Genomic DNA, 15,192 nt, shown 5'->3' with positions numbered 1-15,192 from the left:
TCTGATCCCCGGCTGCAGAAGCTGGCTCTTGGGACATGGAATGTCACCTCTCTGGCTGGAAAGGAGCCCGAGCTGGTGTGCGAGGCAAAAAAGTTCAGACTAGATATAATCGGACTTGCCTCCACGCACAGTTTGGGTTCCGGTTCAAGCCCTCTCAAGAGGGGCTGGACTCTCTTCCACTCTGGAGTTGCCCACGGTGAGAGGCGTCGAGCAGGTGTAGGTGTACTTATTGCCCCCCGGCTGGGCGCCTGCACATTGGGGTTCACCCCGGTGAACGAGAGGGTCGCCTCCCTCCGCCTTCGGGTGGGGGAATGGAACCTGACTGTTGTTTGCGTCTATTCACTAAACAGCAGCTCAGAGTACCCACCCTTTTTGATCCTTGGAAGAAGTGCTGGAGAGCGCTCCTTCTGGGGTTCTACTGGATGATTTCAATGCTCACGTGGGCAATGACAGTGAGACCTGGAAGGGCGTGATTGGGAGGAACGGCCCCCCCGATCTGAACCCAAGCGGTGTTCTATTATTGGACTTCTGTGCTCGACACGGATTTTCTATAATGAACACCATGTTCAAACATAAGGGTGTCCTGGTGCCAAGTGCACACATGGCAGTTCGATGATCGACTTTGTAGTCGTGTCATCGGATTTGCGGCCGCATGTTTTGGACACTCGGGCGAAGAGAGGGGCGGAGCTGTCAACTGATCACCTGGTGGGGAAGATGCCGGTCCGACCTGGCAGACCCAAACGCTCTGTGAGGGTCTGCTGGGAACGTCCGGCGGAATCCTTTGTCAGGAAGAGATTCAACTCCCACCTCCGGCCGAGCTTTTCCCACGTCCCGGGTGAGGCGGGGGACAATGAGTGTACTTTGTTCCGCGCCTCCATTGTTGAGGCGGCCGACCGGAGCTGTGGCCGTAAGGTCATTGGTGCGTGTCGTGGCGGCAATCCCCGAACCCTCTGGTGGACACCGGCGGTAAAGGACGCCGTCAAGCTGAAGGAGTCCTATTGAGCCGTTTTGGTGTGCGGGACTCCGGAGTCAGCTGACAGGTACCGGATGGCCAAGCGGAACGCGGCTTCGGCGGTTGCTGAAGCAAAAACCCGGACATGGGAGGAGTTTTGCGAAGCCATGGAGAATGACACCCGGACGGCTTCGAGGAAATTCTGGTCCACCATCCGGCGTCTCAGGAGGAGGAAGCAGTGCAACGTCAACACTGTTTACAGTGGAGATGGCGTGCTGCTGACCTTTGTCAAGTGACATGGTGGTACGAGATGGTGTAAACTTAGGTAGTGAATTTGGCCCAGGCACATTGGCTATCCCAAAACATGTAGTAGTTCAAAATTTCACCAGGAGATGGTGTTAAAGCTTGACATAGGGGTGACCTGATGGAAATGAACAAATCTAACAAATTAAATAGTTAGCAATTGGGAGGACACGACCTGTTCAAACACGTAGATACGCACAATTTTGGAATATGAATTTGCTATGCCATAATTTTAAGATGCAACAGCTTGAGCAATATCAATATATGTGTTTAGGTTGGAAGAACCCATTATTGTGTTAAGTACTATTATGTGTTGAGATTGAGCTTTATTAGACAAGATATATGTGATTCATGTTGCAATGTTTTGTCCAACCTGTATTTAACATTGGTGTTCCATCCATACCTGAATGCATTAAGTTGAGAGGAGACTTAAGGGCTAATACTAAAAGTAAAGAACGAGCAAAACAGGAAACATCTGTTTCCGGTGATTTCTGCTTGAAGCAAGGTTGCCAAGACAACCAGTGGTTTCTAGCTGGCCTGGACAAGCATCAGCTAAGGAACATTCTCGAAACTTCCAGAAACTTCCAGGAAGGCCACCTGACGTGCCAGATGATGTAATTCCGATTAGCTAATGCCAGAAGCCTATAAATAGGTTGCCCGGACACAGAGCGGGCGCGCTTCTTCCTAGTCAGGGCGATGGCCGTGACGCTGCCCGGAGTAAAAGAACGAAGATGGATTTTGCATTCTTTTTGAGATTGAACCAAAATATACTAAGATGAATTTCCAGAGTCTTCGAATTGGACTTTGTCAAATTTTAAGCTTTGAGGAAAGCAGGGGAAGTCACCACTTTTACTTTCTCCTCATGGCCAGACCTTTCCTCATTTTTAAACAGAATTCGGATTTTGGAACAAAGGAGAGCCGATCACTCGACTTGTTCAACCAAATAGGATTTTAGACCTTTAGTCCCCTCTCTTGTTCTGTCTGGGTGAGTCTTGTTATTTTTTTTTTCGACTTGCAATTCTTTTTCTTGCTTATTCATTAAATCTCTTCTTGAGCCTTAATCCGGTATCGATTATTTCGTATTAACTATGTCGAGCATGGTTTTATATGCGGTATATACAACTTTAAAATGTCTTTATTTCCCTATCATAGTCATTCTTTAAATCCGTTCAATTCTTTTTAAAGTGAAGACAGCTTTAATCCTTAACATCAGGAATTGTCAGATCTGGTTCGAAGTAGTTATCTTGAGCTCAGCTAGGGCGAGGGCGCTCTAGTGAATTAACGAATCCTTCAGGTCTTAACAAAGGCATCTAAAAAATATCCGTAACGTAATACCAGCATCAAACAACCGAAGAAAGCCATCATTACGGCGCGGTCATACCGGCGACTTGTCTCGAATTGAGTTACTCGGCTTGCGCGTCGGATGACTTGAAAGGGGTTGGCGTCGTATAAAAATTACATTGATTCTGGTAGAATTAATTTAACTCGGGTGGTCAGCTACGGACGAGTCCCTCCGCCCTCGGCTTATTGAACCCGTTACTGGGGAGCCGGAGGCACTTCGATAAAAAGTGCCCGTTTGACACCTTGACTCGGGACTTCGTGACTTGGTGAGGAGAATACTTGGAAGACCTCCTCAATTCTACCGAAACGTCTTCTATTGTGGAAGCAGGGCCTGGGGACTCTGAGGCGGACTCTCCAATCTCTGGGGTCGAAGTCACTGAGGTAGTTAAAAAGCTACTCGGTGGCAAGGCCCCGGGGGTGGATGAGATCTGCCGGATTTCTTAAGGGCTCTGGATGTGGGGCTGTCATGGCTGCCACGTCTCTACAACGTCACGTGGCCATCGGGGACAGTGCCTCTGGATTGGCAGACTTGGGTGGTGGTTCCCCTCTTTAAGAAGGGGGACCGGAGGGTGTGTTCCAATTACAGAGGAGGACACTCCTCAGCCTCCCTGGTAAGGTCAATTCAGGGGTGCTGGAGAGGAGGGTCCGTCGGGAGGTCGAATTTTGGATTCAGGAGGACTAGTGTGGTTAGGCTGAATCGGCCACTACAGGTTAGTTAAAGGCCATGTCAGAAATGTGTCTTTAAATGTGTCTTAAATGTTTCTACTGAGGTAGCGGTCCTAATATCCATTGGTAGGGCGTTCCAAAGCTCTGGAGCCCGAATAGAAAATGCTCTAGACCCTGCAGACATTTTCTTGGCCCTCGGTGTCGCTAAAAGGGTAGCGTTTTGCGAACGAAGGTTACGAGACGGGACATAAGGAACAACTAGGTCGACAAGATATGAAGGCGCTAAGCCATGCAGTGATTTATAGGTTAATAGAAGAACCTTGAAGTCACATCTTAAATGGACCGGGAGCCAATGTAAGTTGGCTAATATTGGGGTAATGTCATCAAATTTTCTTGTCCGTGAGAGCAGCCTTGCAGCAGCATTTTGTACTAAAAGTCAAAGTCAAAGTCTTCTTTATTGTCAATCTCTTCACATGCCAAGACACACAAAGCAATCAAAATTACGTTTCCACTATCCCACGGTGACAAGACATAGCACACGACATATATACAAGCAAACAACACAAAATAAAAACAAGAAGGCACAAACAATGAATAATAAGAGTGATGAATAAATAATAAATAAACAAATAACACAATAAATAAGAGGAGCAAAACGGAGCAAGTGTGCATACAGCAGACAGACAAAATATAGCGCAAAAGTACAGGACGCTACGCAGAAGGGGGGAGAGAAATCAGGACCCTAACAGCCTGGAGTATGAAGCTGTCGGTGAGTCTGGTGGTGCGGGAGTGCAGGCTTCTGTACCTCTTCCCAGAGGGCAGAAGATCGAACAAAGAGTGAGCGGGGTGACTCACATCACTCACAATCATGGTCTCCGTGCGGGTGAGATTGGAGGTGTAAATGTCCTTCAGGGAGGGGAGTGAAGCACCAATAATCTTACCAGCCATGTTCACTATGCGCTGCAGGGCCTTCATGTTGTATTCAGTGCAGCTGCCACCCCAAACAGCGATACAATTGGAGAGGACGCTCTCGATGGTGCCACGGTAGAATGTAGTCATGACGGCCGGAGGAGCACTAGCTCGCCTGAGTTTCCGCAGGAAGTACAGGCGGCGCTGAGCTTTCTTCGCCAGTGATGCTGTGTTGGTGGACCAGGAGAGATCCTCACTGATGTGCACCCCAAGGAACCTGGTGCTGCTCACTCTTTCCACCACAACACCGTCGATGGTCAGCGGCAGGTGTTGGGTGTGACCCTTCCGGAAGTCAACAACAATCTCCTTGGTCTTGTTGACGTTCAGCAGGAGGTTGTTGTCCTTGCACCACGTGGTCAGAAGGTCAACCTCCAACCTGTATTGAGTCTCGTCGCCCTTGGCGATGGGACCCACCAGAGTCGTGTCGTCAGCAAATTTCACCGCGCGGTTGATGCTGTAGGTCGCAGCGCAGTCATGCGTCAGCAGGGTGAAGAGCAGCGGACTGAGCACGCAGCCTCGGGGGGCCCCCGTGCTCAGCGTGATGCTGGCGGAGATCTTGACGCCAGTCTCTGACTGAGGAAGTCTAGTAGCCAGTTGCAGAGGTAGGTACTGAGGCCCAGCTTTTCGAGTTTGCAGATGTGTCGTTGTGGTGATGAAGGCAGAACTGAAGTCCACAAACAGCAATCTCACATACGAGTACCTACTCTTCAGGTGGGTGAGGGCCTTGTGAAGGGCAAAGCAGATGGCATCCTCAAAGGACCGTTTGGCTCGGTCCGCAAACTGGAAGGGGTCTATGGTCTAACTGTAGACTTTTGATGCGGGACTTAGGAAGACCAGAAAATAGTACAAGTACATTACAGTAGTCCAGGCGTGACGTGACGAACGCATGTATAATAGTTTCCGCATCACCGGTCGAGAGGATCGGACAAATCTTTGCAATATTACGAAGGTGAAAAAATGCAATTCTGGTTATATTCTTAATGTGCTTTTGAAAGGAGAGAGTTTGGTCAAATATTACCCCGAGATTAGTTACAGTATTGCTCTGAGTGATAATACGGTTATCTATAGTTAAAGCGGTTTACTTGAATAAGTGTTGAAAACGAGTTGGACCAATTATCGACATCTCAGTTTTATCTGGGTTAAGACGAAGGAAGTTGAGAGACATCCATTGCTTGATGTCCGCAAGGCACGCCTAAAGATTACAACAATCCCGCGGATCTGTCATCGATAACGGCATTATAGTTGGGTGTCATCCGCGTAGCATTGAAAATTAATATTATACGTATTTACGTATTATGTCCCCAAGCGGAATCATATAAATATTAAATAGAATTGGTCCGAGAACCGATACCTGTGGGATACCACACATAACATTATAGAGCTCCGAGGACGCATTGCCATGGACCACTCTGTGCGTCCTGTTTGATAGATAGGAATGGAACCAGCCTAGTGCTGACCCTGAAATACCAACACAACTTTTAAGACGCCCTAATAAAATATTGAAGTCTACAGTGTCGAAAGTAGCACTAAGATCGAGTAGTAACAGTACAGATGAAGTGTTTGAATCTATAGCTATGAGGAGATCGTTAGTCACTTTAGCAAGTGCTTTCTCATTGGAATGATTAGCTCTAAAACCAGACTGAAAAGAGTCATATCGATTATTGGCGACCATGTAATCAATAAGTTGCTGCGCTACTACTTTTTCAAGAAGTTTTGCAATGAATGGGAGGTTTGAAACTGGCCTATAATTACTGAGACAGTCCGGGTCAAGATTTGGTCGCTTAAGTAATGGTTTAAGGATAGTGGTTTTAAAGGCTGTTGGCACTATCCCAGAGGAGACAGACAGATTGATTATATTTAAGAGGGAAGGAAGGAAGGAAGGAAGGAAGGAAGGAAGGAAGGAAGGAAGGAAGGAAGGAAGGAAGGAAGGAAGGAAGGAAGGAAGGAAGGAAGGAAGGAAGGGAGGAAGGAAGAAAGAAAGGAAGGAAGGAAGGAAGGCACGCACGCACGCACGCACAAACGCACGAACAAATGAATGGATATTCCTTTTCTGCTCCTCCTTCTGCTTCTTGTCCCCAAAATTCCCCTGGTCGGCTTTTTTTTCTCATTTGTGGCAATCTAAAAGACAATATTAAATTACCGTTTTTTCCCGTGTAAAATGCGCCCCCATGTATAAAACGCACCCTAAAAATGGCATGTTGATGCTGGAAAAAAGCCTGTACCCATGTATAATAGCTTTTTTCTTTTTAAGTCCCAATGATCGTCACACACGCAGGGAGGCAATGGGTCCCATTTTTATAGTCTTTGGTATGGTCTTAACTAGGCTGGATGTAATTTTTTTTGTTGGCGTTGATTTCTCCGACTGCCCGTAAAGGCACCACCGCGGTCAGCGCGGACATGTGAAAAAGGCGTGCGGACGTGAAAAAGGCGGCTCTGTATCGGAGAGACGTTGAAGAGGAATAAAAACACCCTTGGAAACCAAAACTTGCCCCTCGTCGTCACTCGGAGCCGCAACAAATGTTTCGGATTTGTGTAGGGTACATTGTGACAGCAAACGAGCAGGTGATCGAGCAAGCGTCTGATACGAGAGCATTGCGGTCGTATGGAGCGTGTTTGAAGTGAACAGCAGAGACGAAAGGAACAAGGCAAAGTGTTGTGAAATAAAATATGACCGACCTGTAATACGCATTTTGTTATTCGTTGATTGAAACTGCTAATTAAACTGTGAATTGAAACTAATAGGAAGAAAACAACTCTCGCGCTTTATATAGCTGACGTGTCTTGCGCATCCGTTCTGCGCATCTGTAATGGCGGCCTCCGTATGATATCCGGTTTGCGATGGAGATTAAAAACCAAACAATATTTGACAATAACACACCATCAAGGATTGCACCATCGCATCAAACGATGTGTCGTCAATTATGAATTTTACTGACTAAGTGTGTTGGGCAGGATGGCTGAATGCGATGCGCGATTGACAACAAACAAGAAGAAAGGTGATTTCAAGTTTTATTTCGAGGGAGATTTGTCATGTCTCGTCCCCAGTTTTGCTATGTGTCTAGGTTGCCATAGTTTTTGTTGCCGTGGCCCCTCCCTTTCCGTGTCACCTCAATCAATGTAACGTGTTTTGTATTTAAGTCCTGTCTGCCCCTCGCTCACCGTCGGATCATTGCATGTGTTACTGTCATTCTGTTCCTGTCTTTGGTAATGTCACCCTGTCTTTTTGTTCCACGACTTTGTCGGTCAGTCCTGTTGCTGGTTTTGTTGTACCATGATTTTCTTAAAAAAAAATAAAAATAAAAAATAAATAAAAATAAAAAAAAAATTGTACCCATGTATAATGCGCACCCCAGATTTTAGGACAATAAATTAGTTAAATTTCGCGCATTATACACGGAAAAAAACGGTACTTCCTTCTGAGCAGTTTCAAGTCTTCTACTTCTCTTCTACAGTCCCAGTGTTAAAGGCTTCCACGGGCTTCATAAAAACAAAGATAAATTGCATAGGGCTATAGATATTTTATAGAAACAGATGTCGTATAGTTACAGACCAGCGCACATATGCCATGTATGATATATGGCAGTAACATAGCAGCTACACCTTAGTCTAAAAATCAAAGTTATATCCAAGATGCAGTAGAGTTAGCCTTTGATAGCAAAGCAGATCAGTGGCCCTAAAATACATATGTTGAAAAGCGCCAAATAAAACACTGTCAAGACCAACAAGACATAGAAGTTATAAATAAATAAAACAGCAATTAGAAGCAGCAAAATGTTGGTGTTCAAACTGTGTTAAACACATAAAGGTACAGTGCCTTACGAAAGTATTCGGCCCCCTTGAACCTTTCAACATTTCGCGACATTTCAGGCTTCAAACACAAAGATATAAAAGTTTAATTTTTTGTCAAGAATCAACAACAAGTGGGACACAATCGTGAAGTGGACAGAACCCTGAGACTATCAAAGAGCAGGTGCATTTATACGGAGACTTGATTACACACAGGTGCATTCTATTTCTCATCATCAGTCATTTAGGACAACATTGGCTCATTCAAAGATCCTAACTGAACTTCTGGAGTGAGTTTGCGGCACTGAAAGTAAAGGGGCCGAATAATATTGCATGCGCCACTTTTCAGTTTTTTATTTGTTAAAAAAGTTTAAATTATCCAATAAATTTCGTTCCACTTCACGATTGTGTCCCACTTGTTGTTGATTCTTGACAAAAAATTACAATTTTATATCTTTATGTTTGAAGCCTGAAATGTGGCGAAATGTGGAAAGGTTCAAGGGGGCCGAATACTTTCGCAACGCACTGTAAGTGCTTCTGTTAAAATGGTAAGGGAAAACAAGCAGGAAAGAACATGAGAAGCTCAAAACCAGCTTTATGTTGAGCTAGAAGGGGGAGGACAAAACCCAGTAAATCAGTGAGCTTCGTGTCAACACATTCCCCAGGGCCCTCTGAATCCACTCAGCTGAGAATAACAAATGGCAGTCACCGGCCAAGCAAAAAGCTGTGATTATAATTATCACATCCCACACTGACCTTGCATAAACCTTAATCCTTCTCCAATGAAGCATTTAAATAGGCTGCCAACAGCCACAGCAATGGAGAGCACGAAGGAGGGCGGAAAGTGATATGAAATGGAGAAGTGCAGAGAGAAGAAAAAGGAAGGCAAGTCAAGGAGCCACTGGAACAGAAATAAAATGGGTAACAGAAAAAATAAGACACAAACACATATGTACGTACTACTTGTAATGAAATGGATATTAAAAAATTAATACTTTGCTCGTAAAATACATAGACACATCTAGGGCTGTGTCATCATATAATGTGGTAGAAAATGCATTTATTAAATTGTTATATGTGGAATGCAGTCGTTTGTTATTATTGCAATAGACTACCAAGAACATAGTTGAAGGCAGTGGTCCCCAACACCGGGCCACAGACCGATACCACACAAAGAAGAATGAATAATTTGCATTATTTCCATTTTATTTATCCGAGTCGGAATGACCTTTTATTTTGAAAAATTCTCTCCTACATGACGCTGCTAGTGAAGTTGCATTGGTACGTATACTTTCAAACTTAATTGGTTCTGCAATCGGCGACTTATAATAAGGAGCGACTTATGTGTTTTTTTTTCAAACATTTTCAAAAAAAAAAAAAAGTGAAGCCGCGATAAACAAACCGCGATGTAGCAAGGGATTACCGTTTTTTTCCATGTATAATGCGCGAAATTTAACTAATTTATTGTCCTAAAATCTGGGGCGCGCATTATACATGGGTAGAGAAAAAAAAAAACTTTTTTTTTTTTCTTCTTTTTAAGAAAATCATGGTACTACAACACGGATGGTTCTTTACAACGTCACTTTCCTCTCTTTTCATTTTAACCTAACTGATCGCGGTGGTGCCTTTCTGGGCAGTCAGAGAAATCAACGCCAAAAAAAGTCAAGTTTATTTATTTAAAAAAAAATACATCCAGCCTAGTTAAGAAATCACCAGAAAGATCACCATGACAATTGTGAATAATAAATAAATAATTGTTATATATATTATATATATTATTATTATAATAATAAATAATTGTGATGAATAACTGGAACATCACTCAAATATTGGTGATCCCGTTGAGAGTCTCACATTTTTCTTCGCTATCGAGTTTGCTACTGCATGCGCAGTGATACTGACCGGCAGAATAACATCCGGTTGTTCCCAAAGATGATTTTTTTTTCTGAAATAATTTTACGTTTACGGACTTAAGTAACCCGGCCGGGTCATACCAAAGACTATAAAAATGGGACCCATTGCCTCCCTGCTTGGCACTCAGCATTAAGGGTTGGAATTGGGGGGTTAGATCACCAAATGATTCCCGAGCGCGGCGCCGCTGCTGCTCACTGCTCCCCTCTCCCCCAGGGGATGGATCAAAATCACACGGGGATGGGTCAAATGCAGAGGACAAATTTCACCACACCCAGATGCGTGTGTGACGATCATTGGGACTTTACAAAAATAAAATAAATAAAAAAAAGAGTCGTCACCTTATCGTGGTGGAGGGGTTTGCGTGCCCCTATGATCCTAGGAGCCATGTTGTCTGGGGCTTCATGCCCCTGGTAGGGTCACCCATGGCAAACGGGTCCTAGGTGAGGGGCCAGACAAAGCACGGCTTACATTACCCCTTATAATGAAAACAATCTGATCCCCGGCTGCAGAAGCTGGCTCTTGGGACATGGAATGTCACCTCGCAGGCTGGAAAAGAACCCGAGCTGGTGTGCAAGGCAGAAAAGTTCAGACTAGACATAGTTGGACTGGCCTCCACACACAGTTTGGGTTCCGGTACGATCCTTCTCAAGAGGGACTGGACTCTCTTCCACTCTGGAGTTGCCCACGGTGAGAGGCGTCGAGCAGGTGTGGGTATACTTATTGCCCCCCGGCTGGGCGCCTGCACATTGGGGTTCATCCCGGTGAACGAGAGGGTAGCCTCCCTCCGCCTTCGGGTGGGGGGACGGGTCCTGACTGTTGTTTGTGTCTATGCACCAAACGGCAGTTCAGAGTACCCACCCTTTTTGGAGTCCCTGGAGGAGGTGCTGGAGAGCGCTCCTTCTGGGGACTCCATCGTTCTACTGGGTGACTTCAATGCTCACGTGGGCAATGACAGTGAGACCCGGAAGGACCTGATTGGGAGGAACGGCACCCCCGATCTGAACCCGAGCGGTGTTCTATTATTGGACTTCTGTGCTCGACACGGATTTTCCATAATGAACACCATGTTCAAACATAAGGGTGTCCATGTGTGCACTTGGCACCAGGACACCCTAGGCCGCAGTTCGATGATCGACTTTGTAGTCGTGTTATCGGATTTGCGGCCGCATGTTTTGGACACTCGGGCGAAGAGAGGGGCGGAGCTGTCAACTGATCACCACCTGGTGGTGGGTTGGCTCCGATGGTGGGGGAAGATGCCGGTCCGACCTGGCAGACCCAAACGTTCTGTGAGGGTCTGCTGGGAACGTCTGGCGGAATCCCCTGTCAGGAAGAGCTTCAACTCCCACCTCCGGCAGAACTTTTCCCACATCCCGGGGGAGGCGGGGGACATTGACTCCGAGTGGACCTTGTTCCGCGCCTCCATTGTTGAGGCGGGCGACCGGAGTTGTGGCCGTAAGGTCGTGGCAGCAATCCCCGAACCCGCTGGTGGACACCGGCGGTAAGGGATGCCGTTAAGCTGAAGAAGGAGTCCTATCGGGCCGTTTTGGCCTGCGGGACTCCCGAGGCAGCTGACAGGTACCGGATGGCCAAGCGGAACGCGGCTTCGGCGGTTGCTGAGGCAAAAACCCGGGCGTGGGAGGAGTTTGGCAAAGCCATGGAGAATGACTTCCGGACGGCTTCGAGGAAATTCTGGTCCACCATCCGGCGTCTCAGGAGGGGGAAGCAGTGCAACGTCAACACTGTTTACAGTGGAGATGGCGTGCTGCTGACCTCGACTCGGGACGTCGTGTGTCGGTGGGGAGAATACTTCGAAGACCTCCTCAATTCCACCGACACACCTTCCATTGTGGAGGGAGGGCTTGGGGACTCTGAGGCGGACTCTCCAATCTCTGGGGGTGGATGAGATTTGCCCGGATTTCTTAAGAGCTCTGGATGTTGTGGGGCTGTCATGGCTGACACGTCTCTACAGCATCGCGTGGACATCGGGGACAGTGCCTCTGGATTGGCAGACTGGGGTGGTGGTTCCCCTGTTTAAGAAGGGGGACCGGAGGGTGTGTTCCAATTACAGGGGAATTACACTCCTCAGCCTCCCTGGTAAGGTCTATTCAGGGGTGCTGGAGAGGAGGGTCCGTCGGGAGGTCGAACCTCGGATTCAGGAGGAACAGTATGGCTTTCGTGCTGGCCGTGTCCGGTTTGGGGACCTCAGGATCGCGTCTCTGGCAACGACGTGGTGCCGTTGGCTTCTTCAGGCCGTGATCTCCAGCTCCCCCTAGTGAGAAACGTGCTTCTAAAGATGGAAACTGACAAACACAATAGGGTGTTCTTCATTTTTTTTTGTAAAAGATAAGCTGGAATTGTCTGCAATTTATTACTATATTTGGTACGTGCCTGCGTCACCTACTACCCAGCCACTCCTTTCCCTCAACATCAATTATTCGCAGCCACACACCCTATCAAGTCAATCACCTGCATCTGTCACTGTCAGTTCGTCTTCGCATGACACCCGTTTGCTCCTTGTGCCGCGTGCTTGTTCGCCTGTGCTTTTCTCCAGTTGACAACTTTGTTTCCATCTAACTGACTGACCACGTCCGAACGCTGCCAGCCCCAACCGACCTGTCGCCCAGTATGTCTTCACCTGGCCCTCCGGCCGCGCTGCACCCAATCTCCACATCCCTTTCCCCTACAAACTGTGATGCACTTGGTTGTCCTGTTTGCCTCGTCAGAGAAAAAACTGGCCAAATCAAGGGAACAGCCCCTCTGCCTTGGATCGACTGTTGCCGAGTGGGACATAGCCGGATATCTGGGGAGATGACTACGCAGACCCAGCTTGTCCAGATACAGCAACAGCAGTGCCAGCATTAATGCCAGCATCTTCAGCAACAGCAGATCTAGCAGCAAAAAGCTGGGCCAAGTCCGCCAGGCTCTCAAGAACCTGACACCTCCAACCACCTCTTTCCCATCTGCACAACCACCCAACGTCATGTCCTCAGTTATTCCGACCCCAGCACCTGACGTTCCAGAGCCTAACGTTGGCAACCTTTAACGCTTCAATGGTGATCTCCACCGACTGCGATCAATCAGCCCCGCGGCAATGTGGGGTATGCAATAACGCACTTGACCGTAAAGGCTCACCTTTGAGGTACTGCAGGATTTGATCACGAGACTCCTGCATGCTCGTCTTTTGACGCCTGAACGCTCTACCCTGCCTGCCGTCTGCCTGTGACTGGAACCCTTTCTTGGCCAGGCAGCCTTTCATGAACACTCGTCCTGCCCACCTGAGCTGGTCTGAACCCATGGAGATAGGACGTGCCTCGCTCTTGCCAGAGGAACGGTGGAGACGCCTCCAAGCAAGGTTGTGCCTATACTGCAGGGGTGAGGGGCATCAAGTGGCTTCTTATCCAAGGAAAACCGGGAGCACCCAACCAGCAGGGATTCAGTTGGGATCTGTTTGCTTGCCCCCTCACACCTGTCGCAAGACCCTGCCTCAGACCCGTCCTTCACTCCCGGCCAGTGTCCTCTCCTCTCGGGCCCCTGCTCCGTCACCCCGTAGGCTGCAGCCGCGGGCCCAGTCTGTCTTCATTCCGGCAGTTCACAATTGGCATCCTGACTGGCCTGAGATTCGAAGGGGTCGTCCAAGAGGGAGCCGTTTGGCCCCCGTTCCAGTCTCAATTCAGGTCCCAGGCCGGCCTCTGCTCCCGTTCCTTAACCTGATCTGGTGTCCCCCAACGGCACATCTGAGGACGGGGACTTGTCTTTGGTTCCACCTGCCGACGGCACTTTGGAGACGTTTTCCTCCAAGGACTCTGACGTCTGCTTCGCCCCCACCCACCTCGGATCGGTCAGGAACCGTCCCGCGGGGGAGGGGTTCTGTCACATGCCTGCGTCACCTGCCACCCAGCCGCTCCTTTTCCTCAACATCATTCACAGCCACGCCCCCTAATCAAATCAATCACCTGCACCCGTCACTGCTCGTTATTTCATCCCTACTTAAACCGCATGGTCCCAGCCAGTCCCTGTCAGTTCATCCCTGCATGCTACCTGTTTGCTCCTTGTGCTGTGTGGTTGATCGCCTGTGCTTTCTTCCAGTTGCTGACCTTGTTTCCATCCAAGTGACCAGGCCCGAACGCCGCCAGCCCCAACTGATTGCCTGTCCCGACTACGTCTTCGCCTCGCCCACCGGCCATGCTGCTGTTGCCACGTCCCTTTCTCCTAAGAACAATAAACAAACTGTGCTACACTTGGTTGTCCTGTTTGCCTTGTGGCAATATTATACTGTGTTGTTGGCATACAGAATTCCCCCATAGAACTAAGGGTTGAAAGGTGTGATGGGGATGCGGTATTTATGTGATAATACACTTCCGTTGTTGTTGTTTCTATTACCGTATTGGCCCGAATATAAGACGACCCTGATTATAAGAAGAGCCCCTCTTTTTCAAGACTCAAGTTTGGAAAAAAGACTTTTTGAACACCAAATTTATTTTTATACAGAAAATAATTACAGTACATCTGAAACAAATGATTATAACAATATATTCGAGAGAAAAAGCATGTTATTTTGCCTCATTCAAATCATGCAAAAACGGTCTGTCACATCTTAATATCTGAACATTTAAATATGTAAACTTAAGAGCAATCACATTTGTAAATGAATGGCTTCTGTTTTTTCAAATGTAAATAAACCAATCTACTGTGATAAAACAACAAAATTGCAATGACTGCATTAACCATCAAAGTGAAGTCTAACTGCAGTCTTGAAACAAATCTGAATAAGGAAAAACATTGCAATAAATTAACGCAAACTGCTACCTCTTTTTTTTATTTTTATTCTTCATGACAGGGGTTATTTTAGGTCTGGGGAGTTAAGTTCAGCATTCGCTTTAAAGGTATCTGGCGCCATCTAGCGTTGTGAAAGGGTATAATGTCTAGACCCCGAATGTAAGATGACCCCCACTTTTTCAGTCTTATTTCAATACAAAAAGCACCGTCTTATATTTGGGCCAATACGGTATCTATCAGTAAAAACCTTTGCGACACACAAGCTCCATCTCCTTTCCTTCAGCACCACAATACAATTGTTTTCATGTCGGTCGGATTATTTTATTTTGTTGTATTTTTCCGCCACAATTCAAAAGCCTATCCGTGAAAATATTGTCTGACAATAATCCAGTCCATGGCACTAAAAAGGTTGGGGGCCGCTGGTCAAAGGGAAAAAAGGTAAGACAAAGGAAATTCAAAGAACAAAAACACATGCATTCATCACT

At 47.1% G+C, this 15,192-nt stretch overlaps 1 long non-coding RNA gene across 1 annotated transcript; it reads left to right on the top strand.

Moving 5' to 3' along the window:
• Positions 1 to 1,927: 1,927 nt before the first annotated feature.
• On the top strand, positions 1,928 to 14,168 carry LOC133159349 (uncharacterized). Its single transcript, XR_009715683.1, has 2 exons — positions 1,928 to 2,240; positions 14,018 to 14,168. It is a non-coding gene; the product is annotated as an uncharacterized LOC133159349 (long non-coding RNA).
• The last annotated feature ends 1,024 nt before the right edge of the window (positions 14,169 to 15,192 follow it).

Source organism: Syngnathus typhle, linkage group LG1 (assembly GCF_033458585.1).
Source record: "Syngnathus typhle isolate RoL2023-S1 ecotype Sweden linkage group LG1, RoL_Styp_1.0, whole genome shotgun sequence".
NCBI lineage: Eukaryota > Metazoa > Chordata > Actinopteri > Syngnathiformes > Syngnathidae > Syngnathus > Syngnathus typhle.
The sequence above is the reverse complement of the archived record's forward strand: the minus strand, read 5'-3'. Positions and strand labels throughout refer to the sequence as shown.